Source organism: Lactuca saligna, chromosome 2 (genome assembly GCF_052625555.1).
Source record: "Lactuca saligna cultivar CGN05327 chromosome 2, ASM5262555v1, whole genome shotgun sequence".
Lineage (NCBI taxonomy): Eukaryota > Viridiplantae > Streptophyta > Magnoliopsida > Asterales > Asteraceae > Lactuca > Lactuca saligna.
The window spans coordinates 80,554,396-80,581,679 of record NC_136418.1 but is presented as its reverse complement, the minus strand read 5'-3'; the positions used below and the strand labels follow the sequence as shown (position 1 = coordinate 80,581,679).

The following is a 27,284-nucleotide window of genomic DNA, read 5'->3' as shown; positions in this document are numbered from 1 at the left end:
TGTATATTAGGGTTTACATTATGTTACTAATGTAGAACTCACTATTTTAATAAGAAGTTATCACTTTGGAAGTTCGTACGTTCAAAAATTCAGGTAAGTGATGAAACTATTAAATAAAACATTATTCCATACCCCTTGGGGGCATATAACTATCATAACGAAGCTTAACCGGGGGTACGAACCTTGCGTTGCGAAGCTAAACATCCAAAAAGGTTACAAACAAAGTCTCTCTCAATCTCTCTTTATCAATCTCTCTCTCTCTCTCTATCTGTCTCTCTCTCTCCCCAAAATCTATCCTAAATATCTCCCAAATCTCTCTCATAACCTCCCTCAACTTTTTATAATGATTTGGGGGCATCCCGACCCTTAACTTAGCCAAAAACTACGCAAAACAAGGAGTTAACGCAAAAATCAGCCGTTTGGGGCCGAACCTTCTTAGGGCCGAAACCCTAAGAAGCGAAGCCCCTAAGAACCGAAGGACCGAAGTTGAAACCAAGAGAGGGAATCAAACTTCCTAAGACCGAAATGCTACAGGACCGAAGTTGACTAGAACCCGAACCCTGCTAAACCGAACCCGAAGGTCCCTTCGGACCGAACCCCCTTTCGGCCCATTCCGCCTTCGCTCATTCTCGCTTCCTTTCCTTCTCGCCTGCGACTCCTCTCAGATCTCACCCACAACCGAAACCACCTTCGGTTCCCACCCCCTGAAGACCGAACCTTCGGCTCCCAATTCTGAAATTCGCAAATTTTGTCCTTTTTCCCGGTTTTCGACCACTTTCGCGTTTTAAGCCCGTTTTTCATGATTTTGACATGGTATTTTCACCAAAAATCATATTTTGACATATAAGACCCTACATATTCATAATTTAAACACATTTTTAGGAAAATCTTTATTTAAGAATAAAATCTAGTGGGTAAGATATTGAGGTGGAGTGTTGACTTTACCTTAAAGTTATGACACAAGCAACCCATCACAACCACTCCAGGGCCAAACTCAGTCACTATTCCTCCATACTTAGTTAACTAGTTGTCCTTTCACACTATTTCACCAGCCCATAATTAAATCAAAGGGCTGGAAATCTTCACTTCTGTCACACCCCCAAACCAAGGATGGCGGAAACGTCCGGGGGTGGAGGACTTCATGTAGAGTATCACAACAATGAGTATAATAGTGCTCAAAGTAAATACAACCAACACAAATATAATTGAAAACGTTACATCAAAGCACATGTTTACATGATTCACATCAATTACATTATGATACAAAATGAACTGTTTGACGAATTATCATCCCATCCTCAAAACGTTGTTGATTTCCTGTTTTCACTGAATTCTTGAGAATACAAGTAGTTTTGAAAAGTGTCAACACAAAGGTTGGTGAGTTCATAAGAGATTTCGTTAGAAAAGTAAATCGTTTTCCTTGTAAAAGCGTTAGAATATGTATCCAGAAAATCCGATATTTTCTTTAAAATCTGTGTAATGTAGTCTTATGACTGAAGACCAAAATGTATAAGTAAGCTTTCTTATTAATAGAAAATGTTATGTATTTAAATGGACATGGACGCGTTTGAATTAAATGAAATTTCTGTATATTCTCATGTTTGTTAATACATTATATATATGTAGTCCTAAATTAGAGGACCGAGTAATAACAAGTATTGACCATACTTAAAGGTATAATTGTGGTTTCAAATGATGTGTAGTCGTAACTACCAAAACCAAAAGTGTACAGTAAAATCTGTACTCATAGAGATAAAAAGTGATTTAAAATCGACATAAAACTCATTTAGGTTTTAAAAATAAAATCCCGTAAACTTATGGATTGTTATATCCTATGTGAGTCGCTATAATCATACTATGACTATGTGAACCTGCCACGACGTTCTCAAGCGTCGCGAAAACTGAAATGACATTTGTCACCCGTTGTAAGACCCTATTCACTAAAATTACCATAAAGCCAAACATGCTACATGCATATTCATAATTATAATTCACACTAGTGGTCTAAATACAAAAGCATGGATACAAACCAACTAAAAGGGTTTTTACAAAGTTTCATAACTAGTTGTATAAATACATAACTACCCAGGAATTTATAATCCATATACATATATGTATACCAAGTAAAAACGTAGTAGTGTCAACTACTCTAAGTCCTCCAACAAAGCCTGTTTACTCTGGATGCTTATCACCTGAAATAGCTAAACACTAAAAGGGATAAGTGGGCGTCACTTAGTGAGTTCAAAAATAGATACAATATAACGCTATGCCATATACATAACAATATGACAGGAACAAAAAGAAACAAAGGACAACAAAGGCTTATATGTGTATCAAATGAAGGGCTTTCCAAATCAATAAACGGTTAGATTCAAGGGATTACAATAATTAAGACACAATAATTTAGGATCATAAGCATCATAAATTCCAGCCCAAGAGGCACATAAAACACAATCCCTTTTAATCATGTTGCTAGAATATACAGGCTTTCAGCCCTACCTAGCCCGAAGCCAATACCAAAGTGATACGGGTCATGCTCTACATGGTCAAAGGCACAAAGCCAATACCAAAGTGATACGAGTCATGCTCTACATGGCCAAAGGCATAAAAATCAATATCAAGTAATAACCACTTAGATCAATAACACAAGAAAGCACATTGCACATATAACACATAACATACAATTGTCCCTATATTGAACTCACTGTGCTGTAACCGAATGTTGCGATAAAATTCCTCTTTTTCTGATGAAATTACACCATCCTCAGGCCTCTAAAACCTTCAATTATACCCCTGGAGTTCATATTTCAAATTTCATAAGCAATTACTCAACTACTCTCAAGTTATGTTGTTTTCAATTTAGAAATTTTAGTTTTTGTTCTTTGTATAGCTGTCACTTGCAGATCTGTTTACCCTTATTAAATGTCAAAATAACTAATAAATTATACATATTAACAAAATAGACTCTTATATCTTTCTAATGCCACTGACCTCACATTTTTATGATTTTTCTATAATTTACTATGAATTTTACAAAATAGCATCCTAAAGCTGTCAAAATGTTCCAAAGCTGTCAAAATTCAGCCTTACTGCACTGAACATATAGCTGTTTTCACCCATTTTAAGTCCGGAATTAGATTTTGGTTTTAAAACAAAAATAAAATTAGACATTCTCAGCTTTCAAGGGATATATAGCACATCTCCATACGATTTTTCTATAATTTTTGGTGATTTTTACAAAAACAGGACAATTATACCCTTTATAATTTCATTTTACCCTTTACATGATCAATATCATCAAGTTCTTCTTTTACAATGATAACACTGAATATTTTAGTAATCCATTCTAATTCAAGTATAAACCATGGGTTTCATTATTAATTTTCACTAATTACTCTTAAACCATATGATTAATTCTCAAGTTTACATGTAGTTACTTGATTTCCATTTAAGATTCTAGGTTAATAACATAAACTCATGCCTAATTTCATTAAATCAGTGGTAAACCCACTTTGATCAAACCCTAATCTCTTAATAACTCACTAATTACAAGGGTTAATCCAAAAATTAAGAGTTCATACCTTGATTACTAGACTTGATACTTCAAGAACACTCAAAATCTTGATTTAATCTTCAAAACTTGATCAAGATTGATCATGTATGTGAAAATCTCCCATAGGGATGGTGATGAACTGAAAATGGCAGGAAAATGACTCAAAATCGTGTTTCAATGGGTAAAAACCCGAGTTGGGTCGGGTTTGACCCGGTTTGGGTACCCGTTTTACCCCTAAACACTAAAAATTGCATAACTTTTCGCTCGAAACTCCGTTTTCGATGAGGTTTTCGCCTGTACGTTTCTAACGAGATAATTTACAACTTCCAATAAAAATATCCTAGAAAAGATCTTCCAATAAAATCAGATTTAATTATTTTTAACTTAGACGTTATACTTTCGTTAATTCCGATAGTTGACTTTTTGATCGGAATCACATAAGACTTCCCTATCACCTCTAATACATTCCAAATGATTCTAAACTTAGTTTAACTTCAAATATTATAAACCTATTTCGTTAGAAATCAACGCTTAAAACCATACCGAAAATAATATATATATATATATATATATTTTTTTTAAACGCTTACAATTCTATTTTACTATAACTACCTACTTTAAACGTTTAAAACAACATAATATATAATAATATTCATTTTTAAACTAACAATCATATGAAACATGATAATTAAACAAGGTTACTAAAGTGTATGTTACAAATACCTCCTCCTTTTGAGGATTTCGTCCCCGAAATCACGACGATTTAAACAAACGGGGATATTTTTCTCTTATGTCATTCTTATTTTCCCAAGTATAATTTGGGCCTCGATGATGTTTCCACTTGACAAGCACTAACTCCACTTCTTTATTACGCAGATCAACCGTTCTCTCATTTATAATCTCTTCAGGTTCTTCTATATATCTTAACTTATTATCCAATTTCACCTCTGATAATGGAACTGTCTCATCATAGATGCTCAAGCATTTGCGTAGATAGCTCACATGAAACACATCATGAATACCTGCCAAATCTTCCGGCAATTCCAAGCGGTATGCTTGTTTACCAACTCTCTGGATGATTTTGAAAGGACCAACAAATCTAGGACTTAGTTTTCCTTTCTTCCCAAATCGCATAATGCCTTTCCACGGGGATACTTTTAGCATTACGAAATCACCCACCTGGAATTCTATGGGTCGTCTCCTCTTTTCTGTATAGGACTTCTGTCGATCCTGGGCCGCTTTCATTCTTTCTCGTACAATTTGAATCTTGTCGGTGGTGTCTTGAATCATTTCAGGGCCTCCAAGGATCTTTTGTCCTATGTCTCGCCAACACAATGGTGTACGACATTTGCGACCATATAATGCTTCATATGGTGGCATTTTGATTGAAGCGTGGTAACTGTTATTATACGAAAATTCAACAAGAGGTAAGTATTTATCCCAGTTACCACCGAACTCCAAGACACATGCACGAAGCATATCTTCTACGGTTTGGATTGTTCTCTCTGTCTGACCATCTGTCTGGGGATGATAAGCTGTGCTGAGAGCAACTCGAGATCCCATTTCACGTTGCATACTTGCCCAAAAGTGAGAAGTGAAGCGAGTATCACGATCGGAAATGATCTTTAATGGCACACCGTGTCTTGCAACAATTGCATCCAAGTATACTTGTGCGTATTTCTCCATTGGAGCCGTTTCACGCATGGCAAGAAAATGAGCGCTTTTAGTCAGGCGGTCGACAATTACCCAAATGCTATCATGTTGTCTAGCAGTCTTTGGCAATTTGGTAATAAAACCCATGGACAGTTCTTCCCATTTCCATACAGGAACACTAAGACTTTCTGGGGTTCCATAAGGCTTTTGGTGCTCTGCTTTGACTTGTAAGCATACTAAGCATTCCTGTACATATCTTCCAATGTCTCTCTTTAATCCAGGCCACCAATAATCAGCTCTTACATCATAGTACATTTTACTTGTACCAGGATGTATTGAAAGTTTAGATTTATGGGCTTCATCTAAAATCTTCTGTCTTAATCCACCAATCTTTGGAATCCATAGCCGATTCTTGAATACTTTTAATCCTCGCGGATCATCAAGTAAAGCATTATTATAATGTATCATCCCTTCTTTCTTCACATTTTCTGGCTTTAGGGCCTCTTCTCGCCATTTCTCTAGTTCATCTAGAATAGTGAATTTTACTGTGGTATGAGTAATAGCATAACACATACTATTACGATAAATTTTTCTGCTAAGTGCATCGGCAACTACATTGGCTTTTCCAGGATGATATAGGATTTCACAGTCATAATCTTTGATCAGCTCCATGGCTCGTTGTTGTCTCATATTCAAAGTTTGCTGACTGAATATGTACTTGAGACTTTTGTGGTCAGTAAATAATTGGCATTTTGTACCAAAAAGATAATGCCTCCGAAGTTTTAGGGCAAATACCACTGCAGCGAGTTCGAGATCATGAGTGGGATAATTCTTTTCATAATCTTTCAGTTGTCTTGAGGCATAGGCTATCACTTTGCCATGTTGCATCAACACACAACCGAGTCCCAATCTTGAAGCATCGCTATATACGGAGAAATCATCATCACCTTCTGGGAGTGATAAGATTGGAGCATGAGTCAAAAGATCTTTTAGAGTTGAGAAAGCTTTTTCTTGGGCTTCACCCCATTCAAACTGTACTTCCTTCCTTGTAAGACTCGTGAGCGGTACGGCTATACGAGAAAAGTCTTTAATGAATCTCCGGTAATATCCCGCGAGACCCAAGAAACTACGAATTTCGGAAGCATTACGGGGCACTTCCCAATTTTGAATGGCTTCGATTTTGATAGGATCTACAGATACACCATCACTAGAAATAACATGGCCAAGAAATTGAACTTGGCGAAGCCAGAATTCACATTTCGAGAATTTAGCATATAGTTTCTCCTTTCGAAGAAGTTCTAACACCGCACGAATATGAATGGCATGATCAGCTTCAGACTTGGAATAGATTAGAATATCGTCAATGAATACGATGACTGATTTATCGAGCATTGGGCAACATACCCGATTCATCATATCCATGAATACAGCAGGAGCATTTGTTAAACCAAACGGCATAACAAGGAATTCATAATGCCCATATCGAGTACGAAAAGCAGTCTTCGGTACATCCTGCTCGTGAACTTTCAACTGATGATATCCAGATCTCAAATCAATCTTCGAGAAATAGCTAACACCCTGAAGTTGATCAAATAAATCATCAATGCGAGGTAGTGGGTACTTGTTTTTGATAGTCACCTTATTCAGCTCATGATAATCAATGCACATCCGCATCGATCCGTCCTTCTTCTTGACAAACAATATAGGAGCACCCCAGGGAGAAGTACTCGGTCGGATAAAGCCTTTGTCAAGTAATTCCTGCAGTTGGATCATCATTTCTTTCATCTCTGTTGGCGCGAGACGATAAGGAGTCTTTGCAATCGGAGCAGCACCAGGCACAAGGTCAATTCGGAATTCTACTTGCCTATCCGGAGGAAGGCCAGGCAAGTCATCGGGGAAAACATCAGGATATTCGTTAACAACATGAACATCATTTACTGTTTTCTTCTCCTCTTTTGAGACATCAACTAAGTAGGCCAGATAGATAGAACACCCCTTCGATATGAATTTACGAGCTTTAAGGAAAGAGATTATTTTGAAGATTCTTTGTTCACCATAGACATAAATAGGATTCTCCCCTTCAATAGGAATGCGTACTATCTTTTCATAGCACAAGAGTTCTGCACGGTTCTTTGACAACCAGTCCATGCCGAGAATGATATCAAAGTTGGGTAGGGAGATAGGAATCAAATTGGCAAGAAAATTATAACCTTCAATTTCTATGACACAATCTCTATAGACTTTATCAACAAGTAATGATACACTTCCCGCGGTATCTACATGAAATGGTTGGGCGAGTGCATAACAAGCAATTTGAAAAGAACGCGCAAATTCACGAGACACAAAAGAATCTGAGGCACCAGAATCAAATAAGATGTGAGCAGGTCTAGAATTGACGAGAAATGTACCAGTCACAACATTCGAGTCCTCGCGTGCCTCCTCTGGGGTAATCTGGAATGCACGGCCTTTAGCCTTTGGCACATCCTCCTTTTGGGTTGAAGTACCCACTGGTTGTTGAACGGAAGCTTGACTTCTCACCATTTGGCTGGTAAGAGTTGGGCAGAAACGCTTTCTGTGGCCAGTAACACCGCAAGCATAACATGTAACATTCCTCATCGGGCAAACGGGCTTCATATGACCTGTTTCTCCGCATCCATAGCAAATCACCGGTCCTTTTCCTACCCTGCATTGACCCTGGTGGCTCTTTCCACATTTCTGGCATGGTGGTGGAGCTCTCGACTGAAGAGAAAAAGATTGTGGCCGACTGCGACCACGAAAGGCGCTCTGAGATTGTACTTTTGTGCTAAGATCAGATCGAGCAGATCGACCCGATGGATTAGTTGAAACAGAAACAGTTCGATCAACACGTGGATGCTTCGGGACAGAAAGAGTGGCACCACGTATCTCTAAGTCATGCTCGCGCTTTCGGGCATACTCAACAGCTTTATCGAATGATAGAATATCCCGATTGATCACGAAATCACGGATTTCATACCGTAACCCTTCCATGAATAACTGACTTTTATCGTCTTCAGTCGGGATATACTTCGCAGCAAACCGTGCCTTTTGATTGAATTGAGTTTCATATTCAGTCACAGTCATTCCTCCTTGCTTAAGTTCGAGGAACTCCTTCTCCAGTCTTCTCCTCATATCTAGAGGACAATATTTTCCTAGAAAGCGGATTTTAAACATCTCCCAAGATAAATTCTCCTGGTCATACTCGTTAAGAGCTTCAAATGTCGCTTCCCACCAGACTAAGGCTTCTCCAATGAGCATTGCAGAAGCATAGTTAACCTTGTCTTCATTAACCACATGGGAGATACGAAATACTTTTTCTGTGTTCTGGATCCAGGTAAGAACAACAATGGGATCAAGGACACCTGAAAACTCTGTAGCACCACTACTCTTGAAAGTTTTGAATGAGGGACGTTTCGCTTTCTCTCTTGAAGACTCTCCGGTGGCTTTCTCTTTACCCTTATCACTATCCCTTTTGTGTTGTTCTAGAGTTTGTCGAATAACACCAGTAAGTTTATCCAAAAGCCGCTCCTCACGAGGGGATATTGGAGTATCTCCCTCATTAAGATGAAGATCTCCACCCACATCTGGTGTATGACTACCCTCCTGCTCAGCCATTGCTCTGAAAAAATTGGAGTAACATAACACGTAAGAATATAAGGATTTATCATTACCCAACACCCCACTTAAGTCTTTCCTATGGTTTGTATCCATATACGGACAATAAATCTGTTCATATATTGAACTTCCAACAGTTTAAGTCTAAATACCAATTCGTGGTATTTAGTTCGCTTAAACCAGTGCTCTGATACCATAATTGTAAGACCCTATTCACTAAAATTACCATAAAGCCAAACATGCTACATGCATATTCATAATTATAATTCACACTAGTGGTCTAAATACAAAAGCATGGATACAAACCAACTAAAAGGGTTTTTACAAAGTTTCATAACTAGTTGTATAAATACATAACTACCCAGGAATTTATAATCCATATACATATATGTATACCAAGTAAAAACGTAGTAGTGTCAACTACTCTAAGTCCTCCAACAAAGCCTGTTTACTCTGGATGCTTATCACCTGAAATAGCTAAACACTAAAAGGGATAAGTGGGCGTCACTTAGTGAGTTCAAAAATAGATACAATATAACGCTATGCCATATACATAACAATATGACAGGAACAAAAAGAAACAAAGGACAACAAAGGCTTATATGTGTATCAAATGAAGGGCTTTCCAAATCAATAAACGGTTAGATTCAAGGGATTACAATAATTAAGACACAATAATTTAGGATCATAAGCATCATAAATTCCAGCCCAAGAGGCACATAAAACACAATCCCTTTTAATCATGTTGCTAGAATATACAGGCTTTCAGCCCTACCTAGCCCGAAGCCAATACCAAAGTGATACGGGTCATGCTCTACATGGTCAAAGGCACAAAGCCAATACCAAAGTGATACGAGTCATGCTCTACATGGCCAAAGGCATAAAAATCAATATCAAGTAATAACCACTTAGATCAATAACACAAGAAAGCACATTGCACATATAACACATAACATACAATTGTCCCTATATTGAACTCACTGTGCTGTAACCGAATGTTGCGATAAAATTCCTCTTTTTCTGATGAAATTACACCATCCTCAGGCCTCTAAAACCTTCAATTATACCCCTGGAGTTCATATTTCAAATTTCATAAGCAATTACTCAACTACTCTCAAGTTATGTTGTTTTCAATTTAGAAATTTTAGTTTTTGTTCTTTGTATAGCTGTCACTTGCAGATCTGTTTACCCTTATTAAATGTCAAAATAACTAATAAATTATACATATTAACAAAATAGACTCTTATATCTTTCTAATGCCACTGACCTCACATTTTTATGATTTTTCTATAATTTACTATGAATTTTACAAAATAGCATCCTAAAGCTGTCAAAATGTTCCAAAGCTGTCAAAATTCAGCCTTACTGCACTGAACATATAGCTGTTTTCACCCATTTTAAGTCCGGAATTAGATTTTGGTTTTAAAACAAAAATAAAATTAGACATTCTCAGCTTTCAAGGGATATATAGCACATCTCCATACGATTTTTCTATAATTTTTGGTGATTTTTACAAAAACAGGACAATTATACCCTTTATAATTTCATTTTACCCTTTACATGATCAATATCATCAAGTTCTTCTTTTACAATGATAACACTGAATATTTTAGTAATCCATTCTAATTCAAGTATAAACCATGGGTTTCATTATTAATTTTCACTAATTACTCTTAAACCATATGATTAATTCTCAAGTTTACATGTAGTTACTTGATTTCCATTTAAGATTCTAGGTTAATAACATAAACTCATGCCTAATTTCATTAAATCAGTGGTAAACCCACTTTGATCAAACCCTAATCTCTTAATAACTCACTAATTACAAGGGTTAATCCAAAAATTAAGAGTTCATACCTTGATTACTAGACTTGATACTTCAAGAACACTCAAAATCTTGATTTAATCTTCAAAACTTGATCAAGATTGATCATGTATGTGAAAATCTCCCATAGGGATGGTGATGAACTGAAAATGGCAGGAAAATGACTCAAAATCGTGTTTCAATGGGTAAAAACCCGAGTTGGGTCGGGTTTGACCCGGTTTGGGTACCCGTTTTACCCCTAAACACTAAAAATTGCATAACTTTTCGCTCGAAACTCCGTTTTCGATGAGGTTTTCGCCTGTACGTTTCTAACGAGATAATTTACAACTTCCAATAAAAATATCCTAGAAAAGATCTTCCAATAAAATCAGATTTAATTATTTTTAACTTAGACGTTATACTTTCGTTAATTCCGATAGTTGACTTTTTGATCGGAATCACATAAGACTTCCCTATCACCTCTAATACATTCCAAATGATTCTAAACTTAGTTTAACTTCAAATATTATAAACCTATTTCGTTAGAAATCAACGCTTAAAACCATACCGAAAATAATATATATATATATATATATATATATATATATTTTTTTTAAACGCTTACAATTCTATTTTACTATAACTACCTACTTTAAACGTTTAAAACAACATAATATATAATAATATTCATTTTTAAACTAACAATCATATGAAACATGATAATTAAACAAGGTTACTAAAGTGTATGTTACACCCGTAGACCTGCAGGTCCCACTGTAGCTAGCAGCAAGGTGTGGGGTGTCAAACCCAATATAGATCTATATACAAGTATCACGTTCTCCCTCAAGGAGATTCTGATTATAACTACCAGGAATTATATCCCGCACTCGGACGTATGGGGAGAGAGAGAGAGAGAGAGAGAGAGAGAGTCTCACAATATAGGATAACAAGTTTACGTGAAATGTGTGTGAATATAAATCTTTTCTGTATGAATGTACCCTTTCTGTACGAGTGTGTTGAGTGATGTATCATAAACTATACCTATTATAGTTTATCTAAAATGTATGTAATATGTATGAACTCTTTTATGGAAATGTATTAGTGTTATGAATTTATCAAACTATACTTTTTATAGTTTAATATACGTGTTGTAAAATGAATGAATAATATTTATTATGAATGACTTAGTTTCAGTTCATGATGATAAACTAACAAAGAAACACATTCAATAATTAGAACTTATGATTATACACTTTGCTCAACATAATACAAAGTGTTATGATATTTACATGCTGTTGGCTAACTTTAGCCATTCTGCACTGTTTTGGAAAAATCATATAAAAATCATACCAAGTCGAAAACTAGATCCGTAAATTCTGAGAGTTCACAAAATGTGTCTAGTTTACTCATAATTTTTATCACGATTTTTAATGACCTCCAACTTGGGTGAAAAAGTCCATAATCACAGACTGGTCCGGATTGTTGTTTGAAATGATAGGCAGTTTTGTAAAAATCACCATAAATTGTAGAAAAATAGTATGGAGATGTGCAAGTAGTCATTTTAAAGCTAAAAACTTGAAATATTTGCACCTTGTACAGTTTTGAAAACAAAAATGTTTAAGATGCCCAAAACAGTCCGTGAATGGAGTTGAACTTTTCTGATGAAGGCTGTTAGAAAAATTTAGTTATGTTCTTAGTGTTTTAACTTGTATTCCCCCCATGAAAACTTGAGAAAACATGAAAATGTAGGGGTATGAACTCACCTTGAGTGATTTCAGTAGATAAGTGTTGAAGAAGAGAAGTGTTCAACCCAAGAACACTTGAAGAATCACTTGAAGATTCGAAGCTCTAACACAAATATGATGGAGTTTGTGTAAGATATCCATGATTTGAGTAGAATGAAGTGAAATAATCATAAGGAGGATGAATTATACTTACTAAGAGTGGAATAACACTTGAAAATCAGCCTTGAATCTCGAAATTGGAGTGGAAAAAGTTTGAGAGAAAAGTGGTGTTTGATGCTTAGTGAAATGAGAGCAAATGAGAGAAATAAGGAGAGAGGATGTTTGTTCCAGCTCTAAAAACGTGGGAATGAGTGTAAATTGAGTGTAAGGGACATTGAAGTGACCTAGGTAAGGTGGGGAGGTATGGCTGGTCATCGAGTGGGTGTAAGGTGGTTGCTTGTGACATTGGATAAGGCAAAGTCAACACTCCACCTTTAATAATTCACCCATTTGATTTTTATTATTTAAATAATGATTTTCATCAAAATATGTTTAAATTATGAATATTTAGAGTTTATTATGTTAAAATATAATTTCTGGAGAAAATCCCGCTTTAAAATCACAAAAAACGGGCTTAAAATGTTAAAAATATCAAAAATGGGCTAAAAGTGACCGAATTCCGAATTCTGGCCGAGGTTCGGCCTTCTGATGCTGAAACCGAGAGGAGGGAGGGTAGAAACCGAGAGGGGAGAAGAGAGAGAGCAGGAACCGAGAGGGGAGAAGAGAGAGGGCAGGAACCAAGAGGGGGGAGGAGAGAACAGAGAGGCGCGAAGAGACAGAGAGGAGAGAAGGAGCAGAGACCGAGAGGAGGGAAGAGAGAGCAGAGAGGCGAGAAGACAGAGACCGAGAGACCGAGTAGAGACAGAGAGTGAGAAGCGACCGAGAGAAGGCGACAGAGACCGAGAGAAGAGAATAGAACAAAGAGGAGAGAAGGAGCAGAGATCGAGAGGGGCAGAGACCGAGGCTCGGTCTCGCATGCCTCAGCCAACAGAGGCTCGGTTCTGGTCCTAAGAGGCCTCTCTTCTTGGTTTCGGTTCCTAAAGCCTATTTTTCTCGTTTTCTCTCCGTTTTAAGCCGTTTTTGACCCGGTTAAGGGTCGGAATGACCCGAATGATTCTAAAAAGTTACGGGAACTTTTGAGAGAGATTTCACATACTTGGAGAGATTTGACATTCTTGGAGAGATTTCTCATACAAAGAGATATTTGAGAGAGATTTCCCATACTTGGAGAGATTTGGGAGAGATTTGACATTCTTGGAGAGATTTCTCATACAGAGAGGTATTAGAGAGAGATTTCACATACTTGGAGAGATTTGGGAGAGATTTGACATTCTTGGAGAGATTTCTCATACTTAGAGATATTTGAGAGAGATTTCCCATACTTGGAGAGATTTGACATTCTTGGAGAGATTTCTCATACAGAGAGGTATTTGAGAGAGATTTCACATACTCGGAGAGATTTGGGAGAGATTTGACATTCTTGGAGAGATTTCTCATACTTAGAGAGGTTTGGGAGAGATTTCACATACTTAGAGGGATTTCTCATTCAAAGAGAGTTTTGGGAGGAGTTTCACATACTTAGAGAGATTTCAAATAGAGAGAGATAGAGTGAAAACGATTGAGAGAGGTTTCGAGTGTGGCAATTGTGAATGTCCGGCATCGCAATGCATGGTTCGTAAACCCTGTTAAGCCTTGTTTAAGGATCTTACACACTCCCGATGAGTATGCAACATTGTTTTATCGGTTTGGCTCGCCACGTACCACAGTTTTAGGTTAGGGAGATCTAGGTGTTCGCACTTTTTGCTTTATGATTTCTCATCAGAATACAGAGTTATGTAGAAGTTTCATAATGTAAATTCTAGTACCCACAGGCAAATTGAGTCAAACGGTTTGACTTGTTGACTTTGACTTGACCGAAATTTGACAGTTTTCACAACTTCACTGCCAACATTATTCACTTTTTCTTAAGAAGAATCAAACCCATTTCTCTCTCACTTTCTCTCTCTAAAACTCGAAATTGAAGGCTATTCTTGAGAATTTCCCTCCAATTTTGGTAAGTAACTTCAACCTACATTTGATTATCTTTCATCCTTTCACTCAAATCATGGATTCCTTACACAAATATCATCATACTTGTTTCTAGATCTTCAAATCCTCAAGTATCTCCCAAGTGTTCTTGACTTGTAAACTCCTTTTCTTCATCATCCATCTACTGAAATCACTCAAGGTGAGTTCATAGACCAACGTTTTCATGTTTTCTACAAGTTTTAGGGGGAGAATACAATTTAAAATACCAACAACATAACTAAACTCAAACATCAGCTTTCAACAGAAAAGTTAATGTAAATTCACGAACTATTTTGAGCATCATAAACTTTTTAGTTTTCAAAAATGTATTAGGTGAAAATACTTCAGATTTATACCTTTAAAATTACTACTTTCACATATCCATACTATTTTTCTACAATTTATGGTGATTTTTACAAAACTGCCTATCACTATAGCTACGAATTCGGACTTGTCTGTAAATATGAACATTTTCAAACAAGTTAGGGGATTCTAAAAATCATAATAAAATTTGTGAACAAAATACACATATTTTCTAAACTCTCAGAGTTTATGGATCTAGTTTTCGATCTCGTATGATTTTTCTGTGATTTTTCTAAAATCAGTGCAGAAATGGTAAAAACAAATTTTACTGATTACAACTTTATTAACACTTTGTAACATGTTGAGCAAAGTGTAAATCTTTGATGTCTTCATATTTTGCATGTGTTTTCTATTGAGATATAATTACATTACAGAAAAATGTTCACTAAATTGTAAGAACTCTTTATTATTATAATTAATGCATGATGAGGCATAGTAAACATAGTTATGTTTTAGTATATATTCTACTTACACAGAAAATGAATACTACACATTACAAACATTTTGATAAACTATAATAGGTATAGTTTATGTTACATATACATTACGAAAGAGTAAATTTCTACAAAAGGGGTTTCAATTTCATACTATGTAAATCTGTTAATGAATAAATTTGTGAGACATTCGCTTCACATTACTTCCAAAGTAACGCAACAAAAGTCCTGTAATTATAACCAGAATCTATCGCAGGGAGAACGTGATAGTTGTGTATAGATCTATATTGGGGTTGACAAACCCACAGCTTAGCGGCATGCAACAGCTAGACCGACAGGTCTGGGGTGACAAATGTCATTAACATTCCGACGCCTGAAGAACGCCATATACAAGGCCAACTAAGTCATAGTATGGTTATAATAACTCACATGGGGTATTAAAAAACATAAGATTTATGCGATTTCCATTTAAAATAACAAGTTTATGTCAATTTAAACTTGCATGATTTACAAATTTTATATGGAAAAAATACTAGTACACTATTAGTCTTGGCATTTAAGACTACAATACATTTTAAAAGGGAAAATATTGTATTTTCTAGAACAAACATTACTTTTACAAGGAAGAATTTCAACATTTCTTTCAAAAAGCTTATCATTTCTTTCAAAAATCTTATGAACTCACCAGCTTAATTGTTGACACTTTTTCAAAACTACTTGTATTCGCAGGGAATCAGTAAAACAGGTAAACAACGAATTTTGAGGATGGAACGCTAAGACGTCAAACATTGTATTTTTGTCAACATAATGTAATTGATTTAGAAACATGTAAGCTTATACTATGATGTAACTTTTTCAATTATATTTATGTTGGTTGTTTGTACTTTGATCACTATTATACTCGTTGTTGTGATACTCTACATGAAGTCCTCCACCCCCGGATGTTTCCACCATCCTTGGTTTGGGGGTGTCACAAAACGACACTCGGACGAACAACCGAATACTTTAAGTCCACAACCAAACAAGGAACAACAAATAAATTGAGTTATCAGTCCCAAGTCCTTTTAACATTATCTATATAACTATATCCATATAGACATGATTTTGACAATATATATGTTTAAAAGAGTTTAATAAAGAGTTTTAGCATAAAAGAATTTGATAAAATGCTTTTAAGTAGATATTTGCTAACACAGTTTTTGAATTATAATCAATCTATTTGTTTGTTCTAGTTATTAATCACATGTGATTGATATAATAACTATAATGATTCAACTTGTATCCCCCCCCCCCCATAAAATCATTTAAAAGGTAGATTAACGGGTATGAACTCAATTGTAGTGAGTAGTTCGGATGAAGGAGTGGTATAGGATGTTAAGTGTCAAGTGAAGACTTGAGCACACACAGATCCTATTTAGCATATAATGACACACATATATGTATATAATTAGTGTTTATACAACTAATTAGGTAAGGAAAAACACCTTAGGGTCTAGGGTACACTTGAATGGAAAGGAAAAAATCACAAATGATTGTCTATAAGGTGAGTTTACGGCCACACTTGGTGTTTGCGGCCAAGTGTTCATGGCTCTAGAGTTTACGGACAAAGAGTTCACGACCTCACGAGTTTACGGCCAATGTGTTCATGGCCACATGAGTTTACGACCGTAAAATCTTGTGATTTGTGCCAATTAGTGTTTTAAGGTCTTACAAACAGTCAAGAAGGGTTCTAGACTCAAGTCCAAGCCTTAGGAAGAGTTTAAGGCTCAATTGCACCTCTAACTAGGGTTTACGGCCAAGGGAGATGCTCTTGGCCGTAAACACCTCTTATTCTTGGGAAATGGACGATTTAAAGGCCCTAATCAGGTGTTTCAATTAGATAACAAGTATAGGAAAGTAATACTTACGATATAGAAGCTAAAAAGGTTGATTTTGGATCAAAACACTAGTGTGTGTTCTTGGTGTTTTTGAAGATCTAACCCAATAGATGAATTTATGGATGAAGTCAATGGGCGATGTTAGTTAAGAAGATGTAGTACCAAATCAAGGGATAAAACAATTACATTTTTGGAAGAAACGTGAAGATCCTTGATGATAGTTGAGAGCAAAACCAATTTCTTTGCTTGGAAATGGTAAAAGTGTTGGAAAAATGGCTAAGAATCATATATATATATATATTGGGAGTTCACGGCCATCCATGAGTTTACTGCCTCAAACTCCAATACTTGGAGTTTTCCGGCTTTGATGCAGTGTACTGAACTCTAGAATATAATTCTTAACATTCCTTATGGAGGGTACTAGGCTTAGAATGATCAAATAGAATTTAAAAAGTGCTAAAAGTTAGCAGAAACAAGTCTGACTTTAGCTGATCTGAATAGTTCTACAAAATAGAAATTTCGGGTTGTCACATCATCCCCCCGTTAGTGGGAATTTCGTCCCGAAATTAGAGTTTAATCAATTAAGTAGTTACAAATAACTAAGCGAAAAGTTGAGGATATTTCAATTTCATTTGATCCTCACGCTCCTAAGTGAATTCAGGTTCTCGCTTGGTATTCCAGTGAACCTTCACTATCGGGATACGAATTTGATTCATTTGCTTGACCTCACGGTCCATGATCTCTATCGGTTCTTCCACAAAGTTGATGCTCTCTTTGATCTCGATCTCGCCGAGTGGGATTACAAGAGTGTCGTCGGATAGGCACTTTTTCAAGTTCGAGATGTGGAAAGTAGAATGTACGTTACTAAGTTCGTAGGGTAGGTTGAGTTTGTATGCTACATGACCGATTCTAGCGGGAATCTCGAAAGGACCTACGTATCTTGGATTTAGATTTCCACGCTTACCGAAGCGTATCAAGCCCTTCCAGGGTGAGACTTTCAAAAGGATGCGGTCTCCCACCTGGAATTCCAAAGTTTTCCTTCGCTTGTCTGCATAGCTTTTCTGTCTGTCTCTAGAGGCTTTCAATCGTTCACGAATCTGAACGATCTTTTCTATCGTTTCCCAAATGATCTCCAGACCTGTGAGAATGCCGTCGGGAATCCGTCGTATAGCTAACTGTGGGTCACCCACCTAGACCTAGCACAAAGGGGATTTCCACTTTCAGCCATAGAGGGCTTCGAATGGAGCAGCCTTTATGCTCATGTGATAACTATTGTTGTAGGAAAACTCGACAAGGGGTAAATGAGTATCCCATGCCTTCCCAAAGTCGATCACACAGGCTCGCAACATATCTTCCAAGGTTTGGATAGTTCTCTCGCTTTGTCCATCGGGCTGTGGATGATAGGCTGTACTCATGTGTGACAACCCGATATTTCAACTCTTTGTAATGGCCTAATAGGTCAAGTATTGTAACCATTTTTGAGTTAATAAAAATTAACGTTGATAATAAAATGTCCAAAAAGTTTCTATTTAACTACATACTATGTTTTATACCATTAAACCGGGATCGTAAGTAAAAAGAATGCCCAAACCCGGCTTCGTATATTGAAATTAAGATTTTTCCAAATTTCGGCTTAGCAACAGACAACTGAAAACTCGAATCGGAGATCGAGCGACTTTTGGCTGGAATGACCTAAACGAGAATCGAAGATCTCGACAATGGTTTTTCAGCGGTAAAAAGTCTGGGAAAAACCGACGTCAGATAAAGAAGTTATGAATTTTTAAAGAAGTTCCTTAATCACGTCATTTTAATAAATAAATAATAAAAATAATTTCAGAATTTGCTGATGGAATCTAAATGAAAGTTGTAGATCTTAGTCTCACCTTCTCGGGGATGTAAAGAACGTCGAAAACGGAGTTCATATGAAGAAGATATGATTTTTTGAAGATTATTAAATAAATTATATATAAATTTAATTATAAATTCTTGGTATTAACCGAAGGAGTCAGCAGACAGGGCCGAAGTACGCGCCGCGTACTCAAGGCCACGGCCTCGGATCGTCTACGTCCCGGTCTATGCGAAGCTAGCCCATCCCATCCGAAGTGCGAGGCAGTCGAGGACTCGGTCATGCGTGACGTATGCGTACGCCCCGCGTACCGAGGCGGTTCCAGTCTCCTATAAATAGGATGCGAGGGTTCCCGGAAAATTGCTCATTCTCTCTCACTTTTCTTGCATTTTACCTCGTTTTCCGTGCCCGCACTACCCCGAAGCCCTGGTCATTTTGTGCAAGTCCCGAAGGTCGATTTTACTCCCGAGATTCCCGAGAATCCTGAGAAAAATCCGTTTCCCGAGACGAAACGCTTCCCGGTTTTCCATCTCGCTATCTTCAAACTTTCAAGTGAATTCATACCCCTTAATTAACCCTTTTAAATATTCTAAATGCATTTATATGCTTTCTAAGGGGGGGAATACAAGTAAAACACACGACTACTATCGGGTGTTATATATAAAGATTATTATACACTTTTATTAAGTAGAATCATATGTGATTTATAAACTTTATAGGGAACTCCCGTATACAAAATATATATTACAATAGCATTCTATCTTTGAAACTATAAATTGTTGTAATGCATGTATAAACTAAACATTTTTCCTAGATTTAATGTATATGTGTCTATCTTAGACTCTACAAAAATCTATGCTTTCATAACAAGTGATTCTTTTTCTAGATATTCTAAAACAAACGAGGCACACTTTTAGAAAACTATAATAGGTATAGTTTTATGAGGATATTGCTAACTTTTACATACTAGAAACACGATTTTCAAGAAATCACTTTCATGTACAATAACAAACGAACATTTTAACACGTAAATCTGTTTTTATACTACGGTTCTGTGAGACATTTACTTCACGTACGTTTGAGTACACATTTCAAGTCCTGTATTATATACCAGAATCCCTTGGAGGGGGAGCATGGTGTTTGTGTATAGATCTATACGGGCTTGACAACCCGCACCCTGACTGTTAGCTACAGTCCACCGTTTGGAGTGACAAACGTCATAACATTCCAACGCCTGAAGAACGTTGTGTATAGGCATTCCGAGTCAATAGTATGGTTATAAAGCTCATATGAGGTATTAAAAATACATTGATTTACGAGGTTTTCAAACATATTGGTTACTTTTACACTTACATACATTTTGGAAACAAACTTTGGTCTGGAAGGAAGACTACTTTTATACTAGTAGAAAATACAGGATTTTCTAAACACAAACAAACAAGGACAAGATATTTCGTTTCATACAAACATTGTCATTAAATACTTATGAAACTCACCAGCTTAAATGCTGATCTACTCTTTCAAAATTACTTGTATGTCCCAGGAATTCAGTAAGTACAAGTATCATTATGCTTTTGATGAAGAGATGTTGCGGCGCCAGTTTAATATCATATTTTGACATCATATTTGTAATTGGTTTTAAACATGTAACTTTTGACAAATTTAAACTTTCAATTATATATATATGATGGTTGTATTGGTTTCTTTACTATGTATTCACTTGTTATGCTACCACATGAAGTCATCCGCCCCCGAACGTTTCCGCCGTTCAGGTTTGGGGGTGTGACAGATTGGTATCAGAGCAATGTTTATAGTGAACTAAGTATATCGAACCACATAAGATATACAAACTATAAATGCTTAAGAGACTAATACTCTCTGACAAAACGATTTTAATTACGCCTAAGCCGCGTTTCGTTTAACTTAAAAATGTTAGTTCATTCAAGTACAAATACATGCATACAACTCATTATTTTCATGTTTATTAACTATACAACAAGTATTTAGACAAGTTGGACACTACGATTAAGACTCGATATATGTAATCAGATTTGGGACAAATATAGCGTGGTCAACTATATTTGCCCGAAATCGGACCAATGTATAACGAGGAACGCTCGTAGTGAGCAACAAGTGAAAACTTACGAAAAACATCACAAAGATCAAACACAAGAATTTAAATACTATAGGAGTATTTGGTGCATACACTAGATAAATTAGTATTACATGTCTCAAGTTTTATTCAAATCTTATAACCCTATTATCGTATAGTCAAATGGCTGGATTTCACCCGCAAGGAGACCCCTACTACCCACAACAAGGCAACGGAGGATGGATTGACGACTCCGGGACAGACTCAGAACCGGAAATAGTCTACCCTCCACCCATTAGGAGGATCTTTCAAGGACCGACTCCCGTCTGGGGAAGTCACCTCGTCCACTGGAGCCAACAACAAAGTATACGCTCTCCTTACGGCATGTGCCGAGATTCCTACGATGTCCGAGGTGGAGGTTCAGCCGATCGGGCACTCCCGGTCATGGTGGGCAAACTCGCCAACCAGTCCTACCAATCGGGGGTTCAAGCAAACCGAATCCGAGAGGTTAACGTGGAAGTACAAATCCACACGGCCGATATCAACCGCCTAGAGATGTTGCAGAACGACATCCACGTTCGCGCCGAAGCATTCCAAGCACAAGCGAATGCAGCCTTCGCAGAATTGAGGGAACAACAAGCCGCCCTTGATAGGCTTCTTATGGAGTCGAAGCAATCAGATGCAGAATCGAGTTCCAAGCGCATCACACGTTGCAAGTAGTACTTGTGAAAACCTCAAATTTTGCTATAACTTAGGACCTCGGCTAAAAGTTTTTAAATTTCTCGAACTTTGTAATCGGAGACCCTTATAAGGGCCAAATTTTCATGATCGTTGTATCAACTTTTATATTAATATAAGTGACACTATTATTACTACGTTGAGTATTTCATTCAAACCTTGAAAAGTCTTCGAGAAACCAAATACTTGTTTCATACTTTCAATCTTACAAATAACTTTCATTTTTCTATGCTATCATCTGTTGTTGAACCATGGCAATTTGGTTCATGAGTCACATTCATTTGTCACTTATTCTTATCCATATCATATTCTTTTAAACGTATAGTTAAAGATGCCGCCACGCAGGAATACCAGACGTAACCCTATCAATGAAACACCGATACCACCACCACTTTCACCTCCTCAATTTGATGCTGTCATGTTCCAAGCAGCAGTCACCGCAGTGGTAGCAGCTGCCGTGTTACAGCTAAATAACTCAAGTACTAATGACTCAAGAACTAGCACACACCTATCCAACCATGGCGAGAGTCATGGGCAACCCCGAGAATGCACTTATAAGGACTTTACTAATGCCAAACCCCGTATGTTTTATGTAACTGGTGGCGTGATGGCTCTGAGATAGTGGATTGAAAGCACAGAATCAGTCTTTGAAATCTGCTCCTGCCCCGAGCACAGCAAGGTCAAATTTGCAACCTTCACACTCATTGATAGAGCTTTAACTTGGTGGAACGGCCATGTTAAAGTACTTACTCTAATTGTGGCAAACTCCATAAGCTGGGAGAGCCTCAAAGCCATGATGATGAGAGAATACTACCCAAGGGGAGAGATTCAAAGGCTCGAACATGAACTCTGGACTCTCGGAATGGTTGGTACCGACATAGTAACATATACCAACAGTTTCTGCGAGTTGGCAATCCTTTGCCAAGATATGATTGCTCCTGAGAGCAAGAAAATAGAGAGGTACATATGGGGACTGACGACCCAAATACGGTCAAGCGTGTTAGCTTCCAAACATGACACCTTTGAAAGTGCTAAGGAACTGGCACAATCTCTGATTGACTACGGAGGCCATCGAAACTCAACCGTTTCTGCACCAGATCCACAGAGAGGAAACAACAACAACAACAACAACAACAACAGGAAGAGAGTATGGAATAAAGGGAAGGGTGGGTCTTCCCAAGAATCCGCAAAGAAACAACTGGTTTCGGTGAATGCTGCCACGGTACCGAATACAGCTCCTACAAATACCTACCCAACAAAGCCTTATGAAGGTAACCGTCCAAAGTGCACCAAATGCACTTACCACCACCATGGACCTTGTCGGGAAATGTAGTGCGCCATCTGCAACAGAAGGGGACACACAACCCGTTTCTGCAAGGAGCCCGCAAGGCCGATCACTCAAGTCCCAAGTGCAGGTATAGGCCAGACTTGCTACGGTTGTGGCGAGGTGGGCCACTATAGGAGGAACTGCCCTAAGGCAGCAGGCACCAGCGGTGTGGGACGAGTTTTGACTATAGGCCACGATGAAGCTATAGCTGACCTAACTGTAGTTGCTGGTACGTTCCTCCTCGATAATTCATATGCATGCATATTATTCGATAGTGGAGCGGAGAGAAGCTTCGTGAGTCAAAACTTTATTCACTTACCTAAACCTAAACCTATCAAACTAGAAAAATCATTCACTGTAGAGATGGCCAACGGAAAAACCGAAAACACTAACTACATATACAAGGACTGTACATTAACTTTAGACGGTCATTCTTTCCCAATCAATCTCATGCCGGTTTCTATTAAGAGTTTCGATGTCATAGTCGGCATGGATTGGTTAAGTCTTCTTCGCGCCGACATCATGTGTTTTGAAAAAGCAGTTCGTCTTAATCTCCCTAACAATGAAACATTAGTGATTTACGGCGACAAATCAAGTACGAACCTTCGCATCATTTCGTGCATCCAGGCTCGAAAGTGTTTACGGAAGGATTGTCGAGCATTCCTAGTGCACATCGTCGATACAAGCCAGGAACTGAAGGACATCAAGAACATTCCAGAACTACGCGACTTTCCCGATATCTTTCCAGAAGAACTACCAGGCTTACCACCACAACGCCAAGTCGAATTCAGAATCGACTTAGCTCCAGGGGCTACCTCAGTAGCGAAATCACCTTATCGTCTAGCACCAGCAGAGATGCAAGAACTTTCCAGTCAACTTAATGAACTCCTGCAAAAAGGATTCATAAGACCAAGTTTCTCACCTTGGGGAGCACCGGTCTTGTTCGTAAAGAAGAAGGACAGATCGTTCCGTATGTGCATCGACTACAGAGAGCTGAACAAACTTACTGTCAAGAACCGTTACCCTCTACCCCGTATTGACGACCTATTCGATCAACTCCAAGGAGCAAACTACTTCTCGAAGATAGATCTACGATCCGGATATCACCAATTACGGGTACTTGAGGGGGATATTCCCACGACAGCTTTCCGAACTCGTTATGGACACTACGAATTTCTAGTAATGCCATTTGGATTAACCAACGCACCAGCAGTATTTATGGACCTAATGAATAGGGTATGTCGTCCCTACTTAGATCAGTTCGTCATCGTCTTTATCGATGATATACCTATCTACTCCCGAAGTAAGGAAGAGCATAGTCAACACCTACGAAAAGTCTAAGAAACACTGCGATCGGAGAACCTCTATGCGAAGTTCTCTAAATGCGAATTTTGAATTCGAAGAGTCGAATTTTTGGGCCACGTGGTTAGCGAGAAAGGGATACACGTGGACCCCTCCAAAATCAAGGCCATCGAGAACTGGTCGGCACCAAAGACACCTATAGAAATTTGTCAATTTCTAGGTCTCGCTGGCTACTATCACAGATTCATAAAGAACTTCTCTAGCATTGCGAAACCTCTTACTACATTAACCCAGAAAGGCGTGGCCTTTGACTGGGAAGTGAAACAAGAGAAGGCGTTCCAAACACTGAAACAGGCCTTGTGCACCGCACCGATACTATCCCTCCCTAAAGGGATAGAATTTTTCGTAGTGTCTTGCGATGCATCAAACCAAGGACTTGGTTGTGTTCTTATGCAAAGAGGGAAAGTTATTGCTTATGCCTCCCGACAGCTGAAGACGCACGAAGTGAACTATACGACGCACGATCTTGAGTTAGGAGCAGTGGTATTTGCTCAGAAGATCTGGAGACACTACTTATACGGAACAAAGAGTACTATTTTCATTGATCACAAGAGCCTTCAACACATTTTCGATCAAAAGGAACTCAACATGCGACAACGACGATGAGTTGAGTTACTAAATGACTACGAATGCGAAATTCGTTATCATCCTGGTAAGGCTAACGTGATAGCTGACGCCCTCAGTCGAAAGGAATACACTGGTCGGAGGGTCAGATCTCTGACTATGACTATCCATTCCCACTTATCCACACAAATTAAAGAGGCACAAATGGAAGCTTTGCGACCTAAAAATGTGGCGGGTGAATCCCTGCGGGGAATGGAAAAGAATCTAGAAGTCAAGGGTGGCGGAGAATATTATCTTATGAACCGAATCTGGATGCTGAAACATGGCGGGTTCAGAGACGTAGTAATGATTGAAGCACACAACACGAGGTATTCCGTTCACCCGGGTTCAGATAAGATGTATCTGGATCTTAAGAACTTGTACTGGTGGCCTAACATGAAAGCAGAAATTGCTACCTTCGTATGTAAATGCCTTACTTGTGCTAAGGTTAAGGTCGAGTATCAGAAACCGTCAAGATTACTACAACAACCAGATATACCAGAATGGAAATGGGAACGGATTACTATGGACTTCATAACCAAGTTACCCAAGACGACGGGTGGACTTGATACCATATGGGTCATCGTCGACAGGTTCACCAAATCCGCGCATTTCCTACCCATCAAGGAGACTGACAAAATGGAAAAGCTTACAAGAACTTACTTAAGGGAAGTAGTGCGACTGCATGGTGTTCCGATATCCATTATCTCCGACCGAGATAGTAGATTCACTTCAAGATTCTGGCAGTCACTACAAGGTTCCCTGGGGACTAAGCTAAACATGAGTACAACCTACCACCCACAAACAGACGGGCATAGTGAGAGAACGATACAGACTTTAGAAGATATGCTGAGAGCCTGTGTGATTGACTTTGGAAAGGCATGGGATATCCATTTACCCCTTGTCGAATTTTCATACAACAATAGTTATCATACAAGCATAAAGGCTGCTCCGTTCGAAGCCCTCTATGGTCGAAAGTGCAGATCCCCTCTGTGTTGGACTGAAGTTGGCGATACCCAGTTAGCTAAAGGAAGAGTTCCTGAAAGCACTCTAACCGGTCCGGAAATCATACGAGAAACAATAGAGAAGATCGTTCAGATTCGTGAACGATTGAAAGCCTCTAGAGACCGACAGAAAAGCTACGCTGAGCAAAGGAGGAAACCTTTGGACTTCAAGGTAGGAGACCACATTTTATTAAAGGTATCACCATGGAAGGGTTTAATACGCTTTGGAAAGCGGGGGAAACTAAATCCAAGATACATAGGGCCTTTCGAGATTCTTTCCAGAATCGGCCCTGTGGCTTACAAGCTTAACCTACCTCGTGAAGTTAGTAACATACATCCAACCTTCCACGTCTAAAACTTGAAAAAGTGTCTGTCCGATGAGACTCTTGTTATTCCACTCGACGAAATCGAGATCAACGAGAGCCTCAACTTTGTGGAAGAACCAATAGAAATCATGGACCGAGAGGTCAAACAAACAAAACAAAGTCGCATACCCATCGTGAAGGTTCGCTGGAACGCTAAGCGGGGACCTGAATTCACATGGGAACATGAAGATCAGATGAAACAAAAGTACCCTCATCTCTTTCATGTTCACTAGTGTCCTTACTACTTTAAATTTTGGGACGAAATTCCCTCTAACGGGGGGATGATGTGACAACCCGATATTTCAACTCTTTGTAATGGCCTAATAGGTCAAGTATTGTAACCATTTTTGAGTTAATAAAAATTAACGTTGATAATAAAATGTCCAAAAAGTTTGTATTTAACTACATAGTATGTTTTATATCATTAAACCGGGATTGTAAGTAAAAAGAATGCCCAAACCCGGCTTCGTATATTGAAATTAAGATTTTTCCAAATTTCGGCTTAGCAACAGACAACTGAAAACTCGAATCGGAGATCGAGCGAATTTTGGCCGGAATGACCTAAACAAGAATCGAAGATCTCGACAATGGTTTTTCAGCGGTAAAAAGTCTGGCAAAAACCGACGTCAGATAAAGAAGTTATGAATTTTTAAAGAAATTCCTTAATCACGTCATTTTAATAAATAAATAATAAAAATAATTTTGGAATTTACCGACGGAATCTAAACGAAAGTTGTAGATCTTAGTCTCACCTTCTCGGGGATGTAAAGAACGTCGAA

General features: G+C 38.0%; 1 long non-coding RNA gene across 1 annotated transcript; it reads right to left on the bottom strand.

The window, feature by feature from the left end:
• Window positions 1-2,010: 2,010 nt before the first annotated feature.
• LOC145028916 (uncharacterized) lies at window positions 2,011-3,694 on the bottom strand. Its single transcript, XR_013676257.1, has 3 exons — window positions 3,582-3,694; window positions 2,706-2,793; window positions 2,011-2,192 (listed from the first exon to the last, which is right to left on the bottom strand). It is a non-coding gene; the product is annotated as an uncharacterized LOC145028916 (long non-coding RNA).
• Between the last annotated feature and the right edge of the window lie 23,590 nt (window positions 3,695-27,284).